The sequence below is a fragment of the Dromaius novaehollandiae genome, chromosome Z (assembly GCF_036370855.1).
Source record: "Dromaius novaehollandiae isolate bDroNov1 chromosome Z, bDroNov1.hap1, whole genome shotgun sequence".
NCBI classification, from domain to species: Eukaryota; Metazoa; Chordata; class Aves; order Casuariiformes; family Dromaiidae; genus Dromaius; species Dromaius novaehollandiae.
In genome coordinates, this window is record NC_088132.1 from 36,442,520 (window position 1) to 36,460,077 (window position 17,558).

General features: G+C 38.2%; 1 long non-coding RNA gene across 1 annotated transcript in view; it reads right to left on the minus strand.

Annotated features, from left to right (window-relative positions):
- Positions 1 to 17,558, minus strand: part of LOC135324930 (uncharacterized) — a 78,693-nt gene that overhangs the window by 47,221 nt on the left and 13,914 nt on the right. Inside the window, exon 2 of the long non-coding RNA XR_010386157.1 lies at positions 6,595 to 6,716. This is a non-coding gene — a long non-coding RNA (uncharacterized LOC135324930). The remainder of the gene's footprint in view (positions 1 to 6,594; positions 6,717 to 17,558) is intronic.

Below are 17,558 nucleotides of genomic sequence, written 5' to 3' on the forward strand. Positions count from 1 at the left end.
CTCAAAGGAGAGAAAGGAAACTTCATTTCCTATTCTTTTCTGAAATATGGGAACAGAAATGCTGAAACAATTTTTTTCCTGCTTCAACTGAAAATAAGAAACCCTGAAAGTCTTATGAGCCTCTATCTTCATGAAGTTCTAACTCAGATCTCAAACTGGGGACATTTGGATATGGTTTCGCAAACCTGTGGCATCTGTGTAGGCATCTGTGATGCCTACTCAAATTCTAGACTTTAGACTTCTATGAGGAAGCAATATACTATTTCCTTTTCAGCATGAGAAAACAGAGACAGCAAAGACTTTACTAATGGTGCTGGAATCCATGACAGGGGTATATTAAAGCTTCACTGTACTTCCCTAGAACCTAACGTAATAGGCACTGGCACACTTCTCTGGACTTCTGAAATACTATTTCACTAGTAAATACGAAGAGGCTTGTGTCCTCTGTTCTTAGCAGCCAGAACAGTCTTTCCAAGTCAAGAGAACAACTTTCTTTCCTACTACTTGTCCCTCTCCCTGGTGGGAACCAATATCCCAACCTTGGAGTTCAGTTATTTTATCTTTCTTCAGAGCTTGAGATTTGTTGTTTTAGAGGACTAGATTTAACAACTCAAAAGCTGTCTTTATTCCTCTGTTCCTATGTAAAAGCCCCACCATCAAGTAAGCAAAAAGAATTGCTACCCAGTATGAAACAAATCCTCTAATGTAGATTCATCAGTTTCTTACCATGATAACACTTCTTTTCCAGTTCCCATTTTACTGTGCTGCCATATTATCTGGCTTCTTGGTTGACGTGATTGCAGCTTAATTCAGGAGTAGGAAGGGACTGGCTAAACTGGCAGCATTTCAAACGCATTCCCTAAGGTCTGAGTCCCTAACTCTTTTTCCGTGCCATAACTGGCCACAAGACGGTTATCACAGCTGGGAGTTCGATGTTCTCCTCCCAGCTGATACAACCCACGCCTTTCCTCTGGGAGACTTCCTATAAAAATTAAAAAACAAGAACAAGCCATTAAGTGTCCTTTAAGAAAGCAGAGCTATAACATTTCTTCTACTTTAAGTAGATCCAAGGAACAGCAAGCTCAAGAATTTTCTTTTGTCATGTATCCTGAGCTGTTCTCTCTTCTAGTTCATCATCTATGTAGCTGAGTTGATACTCATCATTGTTATAGCCTAAGTGTTAATCTTGAGATTTTGAACCATTGCTAAAGAACTCCTGCCTCAAAACAGGTGTAAGACTAAATAGATCATCTCAGTAAAGAGAAAACTGCCAAGGAAAAAGATCACAGCACTACCCAACAGCCTAGTTCTGGGGCTGAGGGAACCATCCACCATTACCAGTCTATCTAAATGCCCCCTACTCCGAGCTGAACAGACTGTCCTCTCTGAAAGCCTAAACTTTCTGTCCAGATAAATGTCCACATAATATAATAAAAAAAAAGAGTTGAGAACTTTCTCCCTGACACCATCTTAAAAAGCTCCCCGCAGCCAAAAAGAAACCATTTCTAATACAACTCCTCTCTGTAAAAGTCCCAAGAAGTTCAACAAACAAAAATTGGACTGAACACCTCCTACCAGCTACAACTCCACTTCAGAGCATTATTTTGACTACATCTGAAAAAGAATCGACAGTGAAATAATTCGCAAATAACATCTCTCTTAGAGAGGAAAGCTATATAGCCCTTCAGGACCAGTCACTGAATGGAAATTAAACCAGCAGAGGTAGGGGAAATACAAGCATTCCAAAATTCAAGAAACACATGACTGTGGCCAAAGGACACTCCTTGGACACTGCACACAGTAAAGAACTGAATTGAGACTTCTGTTTCAAATCTGAAGAAAGGTTTGTGTGCCTGACAGTTTGTCTACTTCTTCTAACTGTACTATCTGGTCTAATAAAACATACTACCTTTACCTAGAAATTTTGCCCTGCCTCATATTCTTACACCATCATAGCTACAACAGCTCTATGATTAAACAGATCTAATTCAAACCAATCATTTCATTTGTGCTCATGGGAGATTTCCATCTTTTGTCTCTAAAGAAGAGAAAGAGGTAAGTGCAATGCAACAGGCACGTGTATCTGCATTAAACCCATCTGTATTTCAGGATAAGTAGAAAATTCTCCTGTCCTGATATCTCTCCATTCTGATACTTCCTGCTCCTCCCTTCAGGATCTGTGCCTACAATAAAGTGACATGAAAACCCCCTGGTAGGGATTTTATGGAACTGTCCTGTTTCTGCTTTAGCAGCTCCATCAGTGCTAATAAGAGCGAGAGGCGAGTGCATGTGGATCACTGATACTGTTGCTGTCAGATTTGCCAGTCTTCCACAATATAGCTCAGGTAAAAAACAGTAAAAAAAAAAGGGAGGGGGATGCTGCAGAACAACAGCAACATTCCCAATATGGCTAATGGTCTACTGATGCCACCACAGTACTGCAAGAATTACAGGAAAACCACAATGAAGGTAGATCCTTAGTCAGGAATTTTGTAATTTTTACATTATCTAACTTAGAACAAGCTAGGAGGAAGGCAGAAGGAATGGCAAGAGAAAACAGAGCAGGAGGCACTCAGCTCTCTCCTTGTCACAGCAGAGGTCATAAGCACTCAGGGCAAGTGGCAGGAGCAGCAGGTGCTTTGGAAAGTCCTCCTGGCACATTGCCACTGTCAGACGTTTGCCCGATTGTGCTGTATGAGTCAATAAAACTATTCTCACAGTTCATAAGAGCTGCAAGTGTTCAACTGAAATTAAGTATACTGGTCAGAAATGGTTTTGTTTTGCAGCTTGGGGGACTTGACCTAAGGCATAGAGCAGATAACTGTAATATTCCCAGTGATTCCATGAGTTTTGAATCAGCTCCATAATCTGTGGGAAAGAAGTGCACAAAAGAAATGTCACCCAATGGTCTGCCTGGGAATCTACTCTCCCAGGCATTATGGTTGTTACTGACCTTCAAGAAGGCAAGCAATAAACTGAGTTTTCATACATCTGTTTTCAGTCAATCTGTTTTCAGTCAATTCACTTCTCTTGAGGCCAAGCCTCTTGCAAAATAATAATCACAAAAGGTGGGAGAGATACATGCAGCAGAAAGGGAGTTCTGCAAGAATTGCATATCGTGCCAGAAGCCGTATTCATGTAAATATTTGTGTAAAAAAATTGTGTATTTTGAAGCATTTCCAGCCCTGACATTCAATGTCCTATTTCAGGAAAGCAGACAATTACAATCCCAGTCTACACTGTAGAGCCAGCTTGCAGGCTATCCATGAACCAATGTAACAGAGAAGTCATCTACCTGCTTTTTGTTACTCTGTGCACCTCAGATCATACCTAAACTGCTATAAGCAGAGACCTGCTCGGAAGACCCGCTTCATCTGAAGAGCAAATCACCTGGGAAAGTAAGGGCCTAAACAGTGGGGAAGCAAACTATGCAGCCCAGGGCACAATTTCCCCTGTTGCTACATTAAGAGCAGGCTGGCCTCTGCTTCTGCCAAGTAGATTTATGCACAAATTGCAGGCTGTTACTCCATTAGAGTCACTTTTTGTTGCCACTATAATTGCATACTTTACTCTGTATCCTCTCTTAGTAGTATGTGATACCAGGAATAATAACAGAGGCAAAAATAATATAATGTTAGCTATTAGTAAAAATGGGCTCAGGTTTTTGGCAGAGATGGAGCCCTCTCTATGATTTATAAATATGAATAAAAAAATTCAGATTCTTTTTAAATACCTGTCTTGCACTGTCAAAATATGCTATGTATTTTTATTTTTAATGTATAAAAATTCTCATAGTGTACCTATAGTACACTGGCTAGTAGTGTATAGCACCAGCTTAGTGGCAGACATTGCCTAACATTTTCTGAATTTTTTTTTTCAAATTCTGAATGAAGATTTAACATTTTTAATCAATGTCTTTCTTTCATTCCATTTTATGAGATGACCCAGCTAGAGGATCTAAAATAATAATCACTGTTTCCCTGCATATAGTCTATATATAGAAAGTTGTCTCTATTGTCAAAAGAGGTGAATTATCCTGTTGCTCAGTTACTTTGCACAACACGCTGTGACAGCACCTTATTCTCTGTCACATTCATATACAGAACCACTACTGACACTTATAGCTCTTTGTGTAGATAAGGACAATATATAACATTTTCATTCAAATGGTTTCTATAATACACAGAACAAACATCTGTCAGGTTTGTATAATAACAAACAGGTATTTAAATTGAGGGTCTTCTCATTAATGCCTTTTTACACTCTTATTGATAACCGTTGTTCTCCAAAAACATAACTCTATTAGCAAATAATGTTTCTGTCTCATCGATTTGATTCCCTCTTTTCTCATGATTTATTCCCTAGTTCAGATGTTGATCTTCTCTTAGTGGCATTATACTGAGGTGCTGTGGAAATAGCTTTGTTGTCTTAAACAGAAGATAACTTACTTCAGTCAGAAAAATGTGAAAGGGGACAATCAGTTTCCAATACCAAAAGCTTCCTTGTATAAATCTTTACAACCATACAAAGAGACATTGCAGGTTATTTTAAAATATTATATTTTAAAATTCTCTGTGAAGAGTAAATTCTGTGTTTTTTCATTGCTTCCAGCATACGGCACTGGAGCACTTCTGCTTTCAATTACATCAACACAATCGTGTAGAAGTCAACGCCATCATACCATTATAAAGTTGGGATGAGATCTGATTTGGGCCTTCTTTCATTTTTTGATTATAAGTATTACAGACTTATTTTCTTCTTTTTTTTTTAAACCCAGCTTTAACTTTTTTTTAAACTCAGTTTGCCCCAGGCTTAAGTTCAGTTTGGACAGTCTGAGCTGAGAAAAAAAAGCAAAACAAACACTGTTTGTCTTCTTTTGAAAGTTATTCAGGCACCAGGGGCTAGGTCTTGATTAATGCTCTCTTTTGAAGCCATTGTTATCTAAGCTCTTATACAATTTGTTTTGGAATTTTCCTTGTTTTCAAAAGTAGTGTTGAAAACTCAATGAAGTTAACACAAAGAACTACTGTAATGAAGTAAAACTGTGCCCATACCAACAAAAGGAATAAAAATGAATTATTTCATATGCTGCCAGTGAGCATCACTATTAGAGGAATATAAGAACAGTGAGAGCTTGATTCAGCTGCCTAAACACAAGCATCTAGTGACATTTGAGATGCCCAGGATTTCCCGCATGGCATTCACATGCAAATCCAAAACTGCGTAAGTCTTCCTTAGGTTCTTGGGGTGTCATATCTGACAGCCCTATGCAAACTTTCCAGTGTCTCAAATGACATGAGAGAGTTTTGTTGAAGCAACTGAATCAGCCCTTAGTGTCTGTTTATTCTGCGTCACTTAGTTCTTTGCCACCAAAATTAGCTTTACACTTGGTCAGTAAAGGACACACCTATAACTGAATGTTTTAAACCTCTTTGGGTAAATCTGCTCAACATGAATTTTGCATAGTCTGCAAGCAAGAGCATAAGAATAGTAAAGTACTAGCATCTTTATGCCATATGCTCTGCTCTGCTTGGTAGCAAATTATAGCACATTTTTCCATGGGGAGTAAAACAATCATGTTGTGGAACCTCAGTGAACCACGTAAAAGACAGAAGTCCAAATCATCTACAGCCTAATCAGATACAGCCCCTGTGATATTTGCAAAGTCGCTCCTGTTTCATGTCATGGCGAATTGGTTGATAGTGAATTCATTTGGGTTTTAATATAATTACTGAAAGTACATTTTACAGACTTTGATTCCATCAACATTTGCAAGATTGGGGCACAGCCGTATCATAACCTGAAGAAAGTGCATATCTGAACAATTCCATTTATACTATGGAATATATTTTCCTCCTCAGATAGATTAGCTAATGCTTACTTTACCATTGCTATAGCATTTGTTATGAATACTAGGAGTGAGTACATTTTGCCCTCCTCTTTCAGAATGAAAGTTTCCAAGTCATCTGTTTCCATTTAGTGCATGAGAAAGCTTCTTTTGAGACAGTGTTTGCAATACATAGACAAAGCACAGTGTCTGTTCTGTAGCTGTCACTAATATAAAGGCTTCAACCATTTAACAGGGATAGCAGGCCCATTATGTTTAGCGAACTTTGTCAGTTTGTCCAAGTCACTGTGACAAACACAATTTCTTCTTAGCTTATTTTCTGGTTATTTTCCTTGTCCATAGCCAGCTTGCTTTCCCCTCAGCTGCTGGCTCTCTCCATACCATCCTTCTTACCTTACAAGGGCTGGCATGCTCTTCTCCTTTGCTCACTGCATCAGCTAGCCTATCCTTGGCACTCCTCCCCCATGTAAAGCTGATCAATTCATTCCATTCCTGTCTCTTGGCTGCAAAGAAGACCAGCTCTCAGTGCCCCTTTTCCACTTTGGTAACCTTTTGACATTGTGTTGTGATATAATGCTGGCTTGTACTACCAAGAATTACTAGTGGCTTTCAACCCTGCTTGAGAGGGGTCATTTAAGGACAGATCACAATTAACTATAAGCTTCTTTCTATAGCTGGTTTATTTTATTCTTAACATTACTTAAACTTAGATTTCTGTCTGCTAATGTTACTATGGTTATACTGACCTCTAGGGGTTTGCTTTTCGTCACAGAGTCTTTATCTTTCGTTCCACAACAGTGAAGGCAGTTTCCTGCTACTTTTGCGCCAAGTGGAACCATAATCTCACTCTTCTTGCATATCTTCGTTTCTTTAAAAAAAAATAAGAAAAACATCAAATGAATTCAAAAATGTCAAAACAGAAAACCACACACAGCCATGTTTGTAAGGACATCAGCTAAGGTACAATGGTACCTTCAAAGATGAAGAAAGTCTTGGACAAAATCTGTAGACTTTTTAAGGACTGCCAGATACAACGCCTCATACAGACTGTGCTATTCTTAAATCTTTTTATCACATTCATCCTGCTTTATTCATGAGAGGAACATCACAAATTTTTGTTCCAAAGATGATTCCATTTTTATTCCATGTCCTTTCTGAGAATCATAAACATAATTGTTAGGAACAAGGACTTGGACAGTTTTTCAGTGACAATTCAACTTTTGTCAGAGACACATGCATTTGTCACATATGAAGACAAACTAGTTTGGTTGCTTTAAATGATACAAATGCTAAAATAAAATTGGCCTCTGAACTATGGAATGGATTATTTTTATCAAAATGCTGCAGTCTAACAATACAAAGTCTTTCTAAAGGTCTTTTGGCATTTTATATAGTCTAGTGGGCATGCACAACAAATGAATTAAACAAAAACGCGGTGACCTTAGTGTCTCGCAGCAGCACAAATTTTCCAAGGAAAATGTACATTACATTAGCACTACAGTGGTAAGATTTTAGGTCAGCAAATGCAGAAGTGAATGTTATACATACTGCTTGGAAATACACTGGGAGACTCTAATTTCAGGATTGCGTACAAACTCATACAATTCTGTTTTTAACACGGACATGCATATAACCTCTGCAGTACTGTGCTCTGTTCTGTATTTGCCCAAATGACCATACAATTGGAAACAATTCGTCAAAACTATTATTCATAAATGCAACACAATTTTCAACTAGTGACCTAGCTATAATCATAGCAGAAGAGAACAAGGCCAAAAATTTACAGTCTAATTTTGGAAAAGCACGCTGGCTTTATGCCCAAAATGAAATGCTCCCAACTTCTGCTTTTACTGGTACATCTGGAATCGCCAGATAATCAGGAAATCCGTAGGTGGAGAAGGGGAAATCCTATATTCCTCACCTGATTTGATGGGGAATTCCACTGTGGAAAATCATATTAGCTATCAACCAGAACTACATATAGTATATAAAAATAATTAAAAAAAAGTAAACTAGGAAAGTTTAAATAAACAGCAGAAACAAGCATGCAGACGAATTCTTAGCTGTCAGTTAAATTTACATTTACTATGGAAGTACCATGGGATTCTTAGCTATTTTATGAATCCCATGTAAGATAGCCTCAGGCAATAATATCAGAGAACATATTACATCCAGAGAAGAATGCTGAATTCCAGTCCTTGACTGGACATATCTCGTTTTGCTCATCAAACTCAAATTCCTGATCCTCCTTCTTAAGATTCTATAAAAGCTGGTTTTAACTTCTCTTCCGATTCCTTCAGTCCCACACAGACCTTGTGTACTGATTAATTTTCCTCTTAAATTTCAATTGGGGGCTCCTTTCCCAGGCCTGTAGTTACTTAGCCTTCTTCTAGTTCTCTCCCCCCACCCCCCAATATCTTTCCCTTTTATAACAGACACAGATAGCTTTCCAAGGCTGGTCCTCTGTCTTTAATTGTTTTATATTATACTTGGGATGATTCAGGCCCCAGTCCTGAAGGCTGGCATTTCCTTAGCTTTATTCACTGCAAGCAGACTCGCTGATAGCAGGCAAACAAAGCTGGAGCAATAGTTCTATACAAGCCGCTATTCCTATGCAAATATCAAATTATCGTCCTAGGAAAGGGGTGGATGTTGCTCTTTAGGGAATGAGCTGCTCTCCCCTTCCCAGGGGCAGTGGGGATCCCGGGATAATCTTCCCGACTCCGTCAAATTGGGGAGCCTCTGTTTAGCAAGGTGTTCCCTAACAGCCTGGTTCCAAAGAAGCAGGGTTGCTATGGAAGTGCGAAGGAGATTTTCTAATCTGAAAAGGACTACAGAAGAAGTCATTCTGTTTAGGTCTCAGTGCATTGGAGCAACCCAGAAAATAGGAAAAAGAAAAAAAAAAGTTCAACCAAAAAAGTTGGGAGTATTTTACATGGGTTCAGGGAGATTCATTTACAGAATGTCCAATTGATGGATGATCTGAAATGCAGAAACATGACTTCAGCTTCTCTATGATTGACAGTACAAGAGTAAAAAATAGGGACTCTGCCATGCAGAATCTCCATTTGACCAAAGGCCTATCAGACCTGCTTTTATATTAAATAAAATAAACCCTTGTGCGCATCAAAAGGCTGAAATTAGAAAGCAGCACAAATGCTGCATGCTTGAAATTCACTTGCAGTAATTTTTTTAAACTCTTCCTGTAAACACAAGAGGAATTTAGCCAGTAGTACTAAACATTATGTTGCTAAGTGCTGCCTAAAACTAAGTCTCTGTGCTGCTGTGGCCCAGATTAGAATTAGCAATGAGCAGTCACAATTTAATGAGCAGCTTGAAAGCTGTTCTCCCTGACACAGAGAACTGCCTGGGGAGCTAAACGAAGAAATTGTGTAGCTTCACAGCTCCGCCTTTAAAAGTGTGGGCTATTGACATACAACTAAAAGGTAATTGTTGGTGAATAATGGAATAAAACACAACAAAGAAGAAAACCTTGTAATCATAATACACCAATAAAAATGCTTTAGATATGATTTGTATACCAAGCTCTCATATCATAGTATGATAAATACTAGCTTTGGTTTACTAAATAAATTAAATTTTTATATGGCACACTTTGTTACGTAAGCAAAGTGCTTTACAGTCAATACTTATCAACCAGCTCCTCTAGTTAGTGACTGTTAGCAAAGCCTGTTCTGAACAAAGCTGTGTACATTCAGTTTAATGAATTGAACGTACACAATGTATAAGCTGACAAAAATGGACAATGTCTGAATCTTGAGAATTATTTCCCTCCATGTTTCCTTCATTCTTTCTGAAATACAAAATACCTAGTAACGCTGTTTTTCTTTCAGCATTCAGCCTCCAGTCAGCCATCCAAAGCATGTATTTAAGCTGTGTAGAATAAAGCACAACTTTTTTGGAGAACTGGTCAAGGAAACAATCCTAGGAGGAGGCAAATGTGGTATTCTAAATGAAATGGTGTCCAGTGCGGCATTTCTAAATGAAGGGTCCTCCCTGGGATCTGCATCCACTGAATGAAACTGAAGTACTTGTCAGTGTAAGCGTGCTAATACCATCACTGGAACTGGCAAGAATCTGTTCCATTCAGTGCCTGTGAAATATAGAAAAAGGAAGGAATCAAAGGATATTTAGAATTACAATGCACTTGAAATAACATTTGTGAGACATCCATATCTTGAGAGCTTTTCTTATAGCTATTTACAATTGACTTCTGTGTAGACTTCTTTATTTTACTTGGATTGCTCATTATAAAATGGCTGTGCTATAATCACAAAGGCCATATTATTCTTTGGACAACTTAGGAAACCCAATGGACCTAGAACTTAAAAGAAAATGCCCCAGGAAATTTAATATTTGCATGGTCACATCTGAGTAGTGTCAATGCTCCTTCAGTATATCTCACAAGGTAAGATGGATTCTCTCACTTTTTTGCTGGAAGTTCTCCAAAATCTGAGTGTTAAAAAAGGTGTTAAATACAACAGAGAAAAGCCAGCCATGATAGGATTGAACTAACAGCTACCATGTTGCTAGAAATTACTGGAGAGTTAAAATGAATGTGAAATCCTTTCTGTTAATAGTGACTCGTGCTAGGTGTTTGGGGGTTTCAGGGGGCGGGGTTCTGCTGTTGTTTTTACACATGAGCAGTAAGTTAGCTGAATTTGTTTACCAAAATTCCTTCTAGCAGTTTCACTGGAAAATCTTTCTTTACTTTTCTAGGCTGTTAAATAATTGTTATGCTTCTCACAAGGTGCAATTGCATTTAATGGCATGGAAAGACATTCCTCTCAGTACTATGACCTCTGGATGTCATTTATTTTTAAAATTACCTTGTCATGCAAGCCTAATAAATCTCCTGCACTGAGCGTGAGACTCACACAGGTGACTTTTCAGCTTACGCTGCTTGTTAGCTAGCTCACTCAGAAATACACGGGGGCCTCCTTCCCATGGACCTACATGCAGCATGGCCTGATCAGTGATCCACTAACCAACCCTGAGTGGAGTGTTACAGAGCAGCCAGGTCTCAGAGCAGCACCGCACTATATTGCAGTTAAAAGTGAGCTATACAGTGAGGGTTCATATTTGAAATGGCCAATGCTATGCCATGGCCTGATACCTTAGCCCTTTCCCAAAGTCATATAACCTGATTATCCCTGCTCCCTTCCTCTTCCTATTTGTCAGGTCACAACTCTGAGTGTGATATCTCTCATGTCAGGAAAGAAGAAACCTAACTGTGTACACTTGGTTTGAAAAGTCTTAACAAGAATACCTATTTAATATCAAGCATAGTAACTCAACAGTTACTCTGCATATGGATTGTCCCTGCCTGGAAAAAGTGACTTATCTGTACTGACATTATATAATAAAAGCAAATATTCAGAACATATTCAGAGTATTTTTCATATTTCCTGGGGACAATTCAATAGTTAACTCATTGGTCAACTAAAGTCTGGACTGGTCTTGGACAGAAGGCTTTAAAGAAGCAGTGCTAGTATGTATTCCTTAGGCATACAACAGACAGGTAGCGGCATCAATGACTTTTGCTTAGCTATTTCCTTCCACATTTTCAACCAGGTGTACCAGCCATATATAAGCTCCTTCAGTTGTGTCCCAAGCTGCTTGAATATGAGGAACTCAGAGGAAACTCTGGTCCATAAGAAACAACACATAGTCATCTACTGTTCAAACTGATCAAATGCCTTATTTTATACTTCCAAATGGAATTTATCCCTTTAAATACGTACCATCTTAATCTACAAATTTACCACACGAAATGCTAAAATCCATCTCTCACATGCTGCTGTACCACACATCAGAGCAGTCTGAACAGCAGCAACAGAGTCATAACCTGCTTTTATTCACCCTCATCTTACGCAATTCACCTTTATAACTTCCTGCCAGTTGCATTTAACCTTTGATTTCACCACTGGAATATTTTCTGTCATAGTAGCCAAACCAAACAGCACAAGTACAGCAGAATCCTTTCCCATATCAGCTTAAATTTCCTTCATTGAAACACACACTCTTTTTATTTTTATAAAGTCTCTGTTTTTGTGAATTTCTCCGTTTTTCTCGCCTATACAGACCTGTCATATCTTATTAAGCATGCCAGAGAAATGAAGCCTTAGCTAAGAATGGTACTAATTCTTATACCTTCTTTGTGGACCAAACCCTCAAAAGCCATACCACACGCTTAAAAATATCGAGCTAGTTTCTGACAAACTAGGTGTGTTTGTAGAGCATTGTCAATGGGCCAGCACTGTTCCAAGCATGGAAATGGGCCCCAAGCCTAATCCCTCGATTCTTAAGCCTATGACCACCAACTGGCAGGGAGGCGTTCCCCACAGTCCATGGAAGGGGAGTCTTGGAGTACTGCAAACTTTAAAACTAGATGGGTCCATTTGCAAAAATGAGACTAAAATATGTAAATCTCCCTTTTAAAGTGTCAAAGTCTAACTGAAAATGTTGATATTTCTCAGCTGCATAAGTGCAATTTATTGGACACTGGGTGCATCAAATCCTTATTGATGTTTCTGTGGTAAATTAACATCAAATCAGACCAGAGTTAATAAGAGCCTACTTGTAGAGGGTGTGCATACAGGAGAGAACTGAGGGCTCTTTCTTTCTCTGAGCTATAGAATTACTATGACATCTTTTTTGTCATGCTACCAGGGAAAAAATTTTCTTGGCTTCTTTTGTTCTTACAGCATTAAAAGAGGTTTGCTATGATGAGCAAATTCTATAGCAGGGTTTGCAATTATTTTAGTAGGACTTGTCCCTGTAAAATATCCAAGCAAATGCCCAACTATGTCTTGATTCCCTTCCACCTCCTTCGTATTTAACTTCTGAGGTGGTAGTATTCCTTACTGACACACTAGAAAACTGATAGTAGAATACAGAGATTTTCAGAGCCAAAGCAACTGTGTATTGATCTTGCAGGACTTTTTGTTAAAATACATAAGGAAAAAAAAACAAAAAAGAAAGGAAAAACCTTTGCTATTACCATTCTAGAGACAACTCAGGATGAGTAATTCAACTAACATCTAATCAACACAAGGCATTAATTATTGGGTTCTTTAGATAAGGTAGCCTTTATATAACTCTGTCAGATGAAAAAAAGAACACAATCAGAGAATTAACACATGTCAAAACTGTCACATTAAAAACAATTAAGCATCTTTATTTATTGTTTTCCTCTTCACTGTGTTAGGAATGTCATCCATATTTAACATTGTAAGGATAAATGTTTTAAGCGAAACACATGGGAACTGTAGGGGAAACTTTTAGTCCATTCAAATTCCTGCCTTGGTGCTGTTTAAATTTTGTCATTGTTAATTTTTAAGTACTTTATATCCATCAGATGATTATAAGCCAGCTTAACATACAGATAACCACTGTTCAGGATACTGAATCCAGGTACTGAAGACAATCCAACTTGTTCAGAAAAGTACCCAGGTCCTTTTAATATTTGCTAAATAAATGGTTTTTGTATGGATTTAACATTGCCTTATAGGACAATGTGACCATGCAAACCACTGAAAAAGGATTCAGAAACTGATATATCTTTTTTTTCTAATTTTCTCTTTTAATTCTGCAAGCTGAAGAAATGTAGAAACTAACTTAACATGAGAAATGGTGAAAATAAACTTGTGTTCAAAATTTCTGCTGTTAATCTAAAATGAGAGCGTTAAGAACATTTTAGTATCATTTTAGCTCAACAATAACACTACTAGAGTTTTCAGGTAAAAACAAAATGTTACATCGAAAGCGTTGTACTATACTTTCGTAAGTTCACAGGTGCATTTGGTTTGTCTTGTTCTCCTAAGTTATCTGCTGAGTTCGGTTAGACATTAATAAAAGTAGGGTGAGCAAACATAAGTCATGAGGAAGAGCAGCACTGTACATTTACTTACACAATTTGATTCAAGAGCGTTTCTAAGTATGCTATGTTTTCATAAATATTTTAATAGGCAAGCATTTAGCACTACAGGAAACATATAAATACAGCTCTAAATTACTAAGATCACTTATGGATAGTCCCACTTGTTTCTTTCCAAATGCAGTGTTCCAGCTCGATAATTTTCTTTGTTGAGGCTTTTGAAGGTATACCAAGCAAAAGCAAAACACCCTTTGATGAGCAGGAAGAAGAAAGGTATCACGTACGTTTACTTCATCCTGAGGACTGTAAAATGATGGCATAATGCCTGGCAACTCTTGAGCCCTTTCTTCTCTTCCCCATCGTCATTTTGTATGTGTGGCACCTGCTGACTCAGTCAGCCTCCAGAATCACTGCTGGCACAACATTGTACAAAACAATAAAGAAAACAAATACACTGGCACACTGGCTTGGCTGCTGGCTGGCCAGCACATTAAATACACAAAGAGCAGCAATTTTGTCTGCACCCTGCAAAAGCTCGAGCATTTATCTCATTAAAACAAGACAATTTCTCCCTCTCTTACAGGCACACACTCTTTAACACTTCAATGCAAAATTAAAAAGCATATGTATAACTCTCCTGAATTTTTTATCATACACAAAGTCTCTGAAAGATCCTTTCCCATCCCCCCTTTCTGAATGGGAGAGTCTGTTAATTTTGTCTTCCACAATAGTGATATTAAATCATGACTTTAATTTCTTGTGCATGAAATGACAAGCGTTTTGGAGGAAGGGCCATTCAGGACAGTAATTATAGCAGTAGAGCTATCTATTGAGAAATCTCTTTGTTACGTGTGTATAGCACTACTGAGATTTGAAGCTTGTCAGGAGCTACCAGGCCTTACTACAATAGAAATAATAAATGGGACTGAGGACTGTTTGCATGCTTCAAAACTACCAGAAAAGTAGGCTATTACCTTAAAATAAGAACCTGAGTAGCAACATTACAGGGGCAAGCAGAGGTAACTCCTGTAAATTTAAAGCACTGGTATTTTGTTTGCATTAAAGTAACTTGTATGGAGCCTGTAGCCAAAACACAGCTGAAATACAGACTCCTTTAATGAAACTAGTCCTATTACAGGGAACTGAATGTAAGCCCTAAGTGTTACCTACTCTGCTATTGCCTTTCTCTCATAGTTTCAGTGGAGTTTGGATCACCAGTAGGCCCTGAACTAGAATAGCATTCAGCTAGCAGTCGGCTGACAACCTTACCAAGAGAGAATCACAGCTATGAAGTGCAGCAGGAATTAGCTGAGTGCACAGTTAACAGGGAAGATCTAGTTTAGGCAAGTCATGTTCCGTGCCTTAAAACCTGTTTCAGTCATCTCACCCGCCTAAGAAACTCACTACTTAACCTTGCAGCAGACTCTCTGTGTTTGGGAAAAGTTCTTGAGAGAATCCTCAGTAAGAATATGCAGCTCCAGCTTCAGCCCATTGCAATATTGCTAGTTTTCCAGCTTTTCAGTAAAAACAAGGAAAGTGATATTTCTGAAGTGAAAACACCCCTACAGCACAAAAAAACCAACAGCATATGGTAACGCAGAAGCTATGGTATGTTCTTCAGGGGGACCACAATGGCTTTTTTTACCCTGCTTGGAAGACAAACAGTCCAGAAATCTGTTAACATGTTCACGTCTGCACAAGCCTGCCAACAGGGAACTAGTTATAGAAATATGTATGTTCCTTTAAACTCTTACATATGGTCAAGTCTTGAAATCCATGCAGTTTATTAATGTGAATTGCTTTTGCCTGATCAATATCTGTGTCATTTCAAACAGATTCATAACCTCCTGAAATCAATGGGACCGCACTTTAATATGCATACCTGGCTGAATCAAGACTTACAAAACAAAACACGTTTAGTCCTGACCACCTGAAAGACATCTCTATGCCTTTCTCTCCTCATACAAAAAGAGCTACTTCAACTTGAACTAATTGCTTCTTTACCTTGAATCAGAAAGGACTAGTCTGCAAAGTGTTCTTGGCAAAAACTAATTGCCAGTTCAACAGAGCCTGGGCTGGATGATCTTTGGAGTACCTTGCAGACCATCTGTTTGTCAAGGGTCTTCTCTGAACAGTGCTGGAAGGATCTTCAGCAGGAGTCTCGCATAAGGCTGGTACATGACATGGACCAAGAAGGTTGGTGACCTCGCCTGTTTGGCCAGTGGCACTTACAAGTATGTCTCTCCCAGGAAGTTTATCCCATATTCCTGCTTTCCCTATATAATACAAAAAGCTGTTTCCAGAGAAGTCCTTACAGGAAGAAAACATACTGATTTAACACAGTTCTAGGCCAGTTGTTTTGTTTGTAGGAGTGAAAAGGGAGAGAGAACAAGGTGGCAAATCAAAGACTGGCAAAAGCCAATTTCTTCATGGGCTGCAACATGTAGTACTTTGAATTTGGCATCAACTTTAGAGATTTCACAGTGAGGAAAGTATACACTTCTGGAGGAGAAAGCATAATTTGTTTGGGCAACCATTTAGCACAAGCAAAATAATAATTAAATAAGCAACAATAAAACTAACAGTTAAACTACAATGTAAGCAGAAGTTAGCTGAATAAAGAATAATACTGAATGGGAAAGTAACTGGTAGCAAAATATATATAAAATCAGATAATATTTAGTATAGAAATACCTAATGCATTTTTTGCAAATATCAGTACAACTAATGTTTTCTCTGTTTTCTGTTTTTTACTGTGCTGCAATAATAGCATGTTTTGGGCTGCTTCTACAATCCTTTACAAATAGGAAAATCCCTACTAACTTCATTGTGGAATTACATATGTCTTAAAAGGCAGTGTCTGAAAATCAAGGCCTTCACAGTGCTAGCAAGGAAATTAGCTCTTCTTCCATTTAACATCTCTGTTTTAAGCAGAGCTTAGAGATGGCAAAGAATACTCTTTTCTCACTTTAGCAAAATCTTTTGGACATTATTTTGAAGTGTCTTGGATGAAAGTCAGCTGCTCCAGGTCTTAGCTGTGGCAGCACGAGGAAGTTTCACTTTAAAAGCCTCTAATGCTGATGAAGGGGGTAGGGTTTCTTTCTGAGAAATGCATAGCCTTTCATCAGCAGCCGTATAATTGCTTGGGTAGCATTCTTTGCACTGCTTGGGGTTACCAATCTAGCCCAAGTTAATTGAAACACTGCTAGAGGGTCTGTCATGTCAAAAACTCCAACTGTTGAGACAGAAAGACAAGTCTGCATCAGGTACTTACAATCTGCTTGGGACTCTGGAACTGAATCTGTTTTGCTAAGACAATAAAGCACCATTGAATTGCTTTACTGAAAAAAATGTTTCCAAATAATTCAGTAAATGATAGTGTCAGAGGAAAAATACAGAACTAAGTTACAGGTGATTTAATCTCCAAGGATTGTCACTGTTCCCGCTTGGTTTATAGATAATTTTTGCAGTATTAAGAAGGAAATGTCTGTAAATTGGTCTCTCCTGTTCAAAACAAACTGTGACCAGCCTCATATGAGCTTTTTTTTTTTTAACTCAAAGTGCTCCATACTTGCATGTCATCAGCAGGACACCACATTGGACAGCCGAAGGATAAAGGACAGGAAAAGCAGTCTCCACTAGTGTATTAATAACAGACAGGCTTCCTTAAAAAGACTTCAATGTACATCCAGAAGGTAAACATTCTCAGTACAGAGAAACAAAGCACAAATTATTAGAATAAATACTGAAAATAAATTTAATTATTTTTCGGCAAATACACACAGAGAAGGAGACTTTATCCAGAGCATT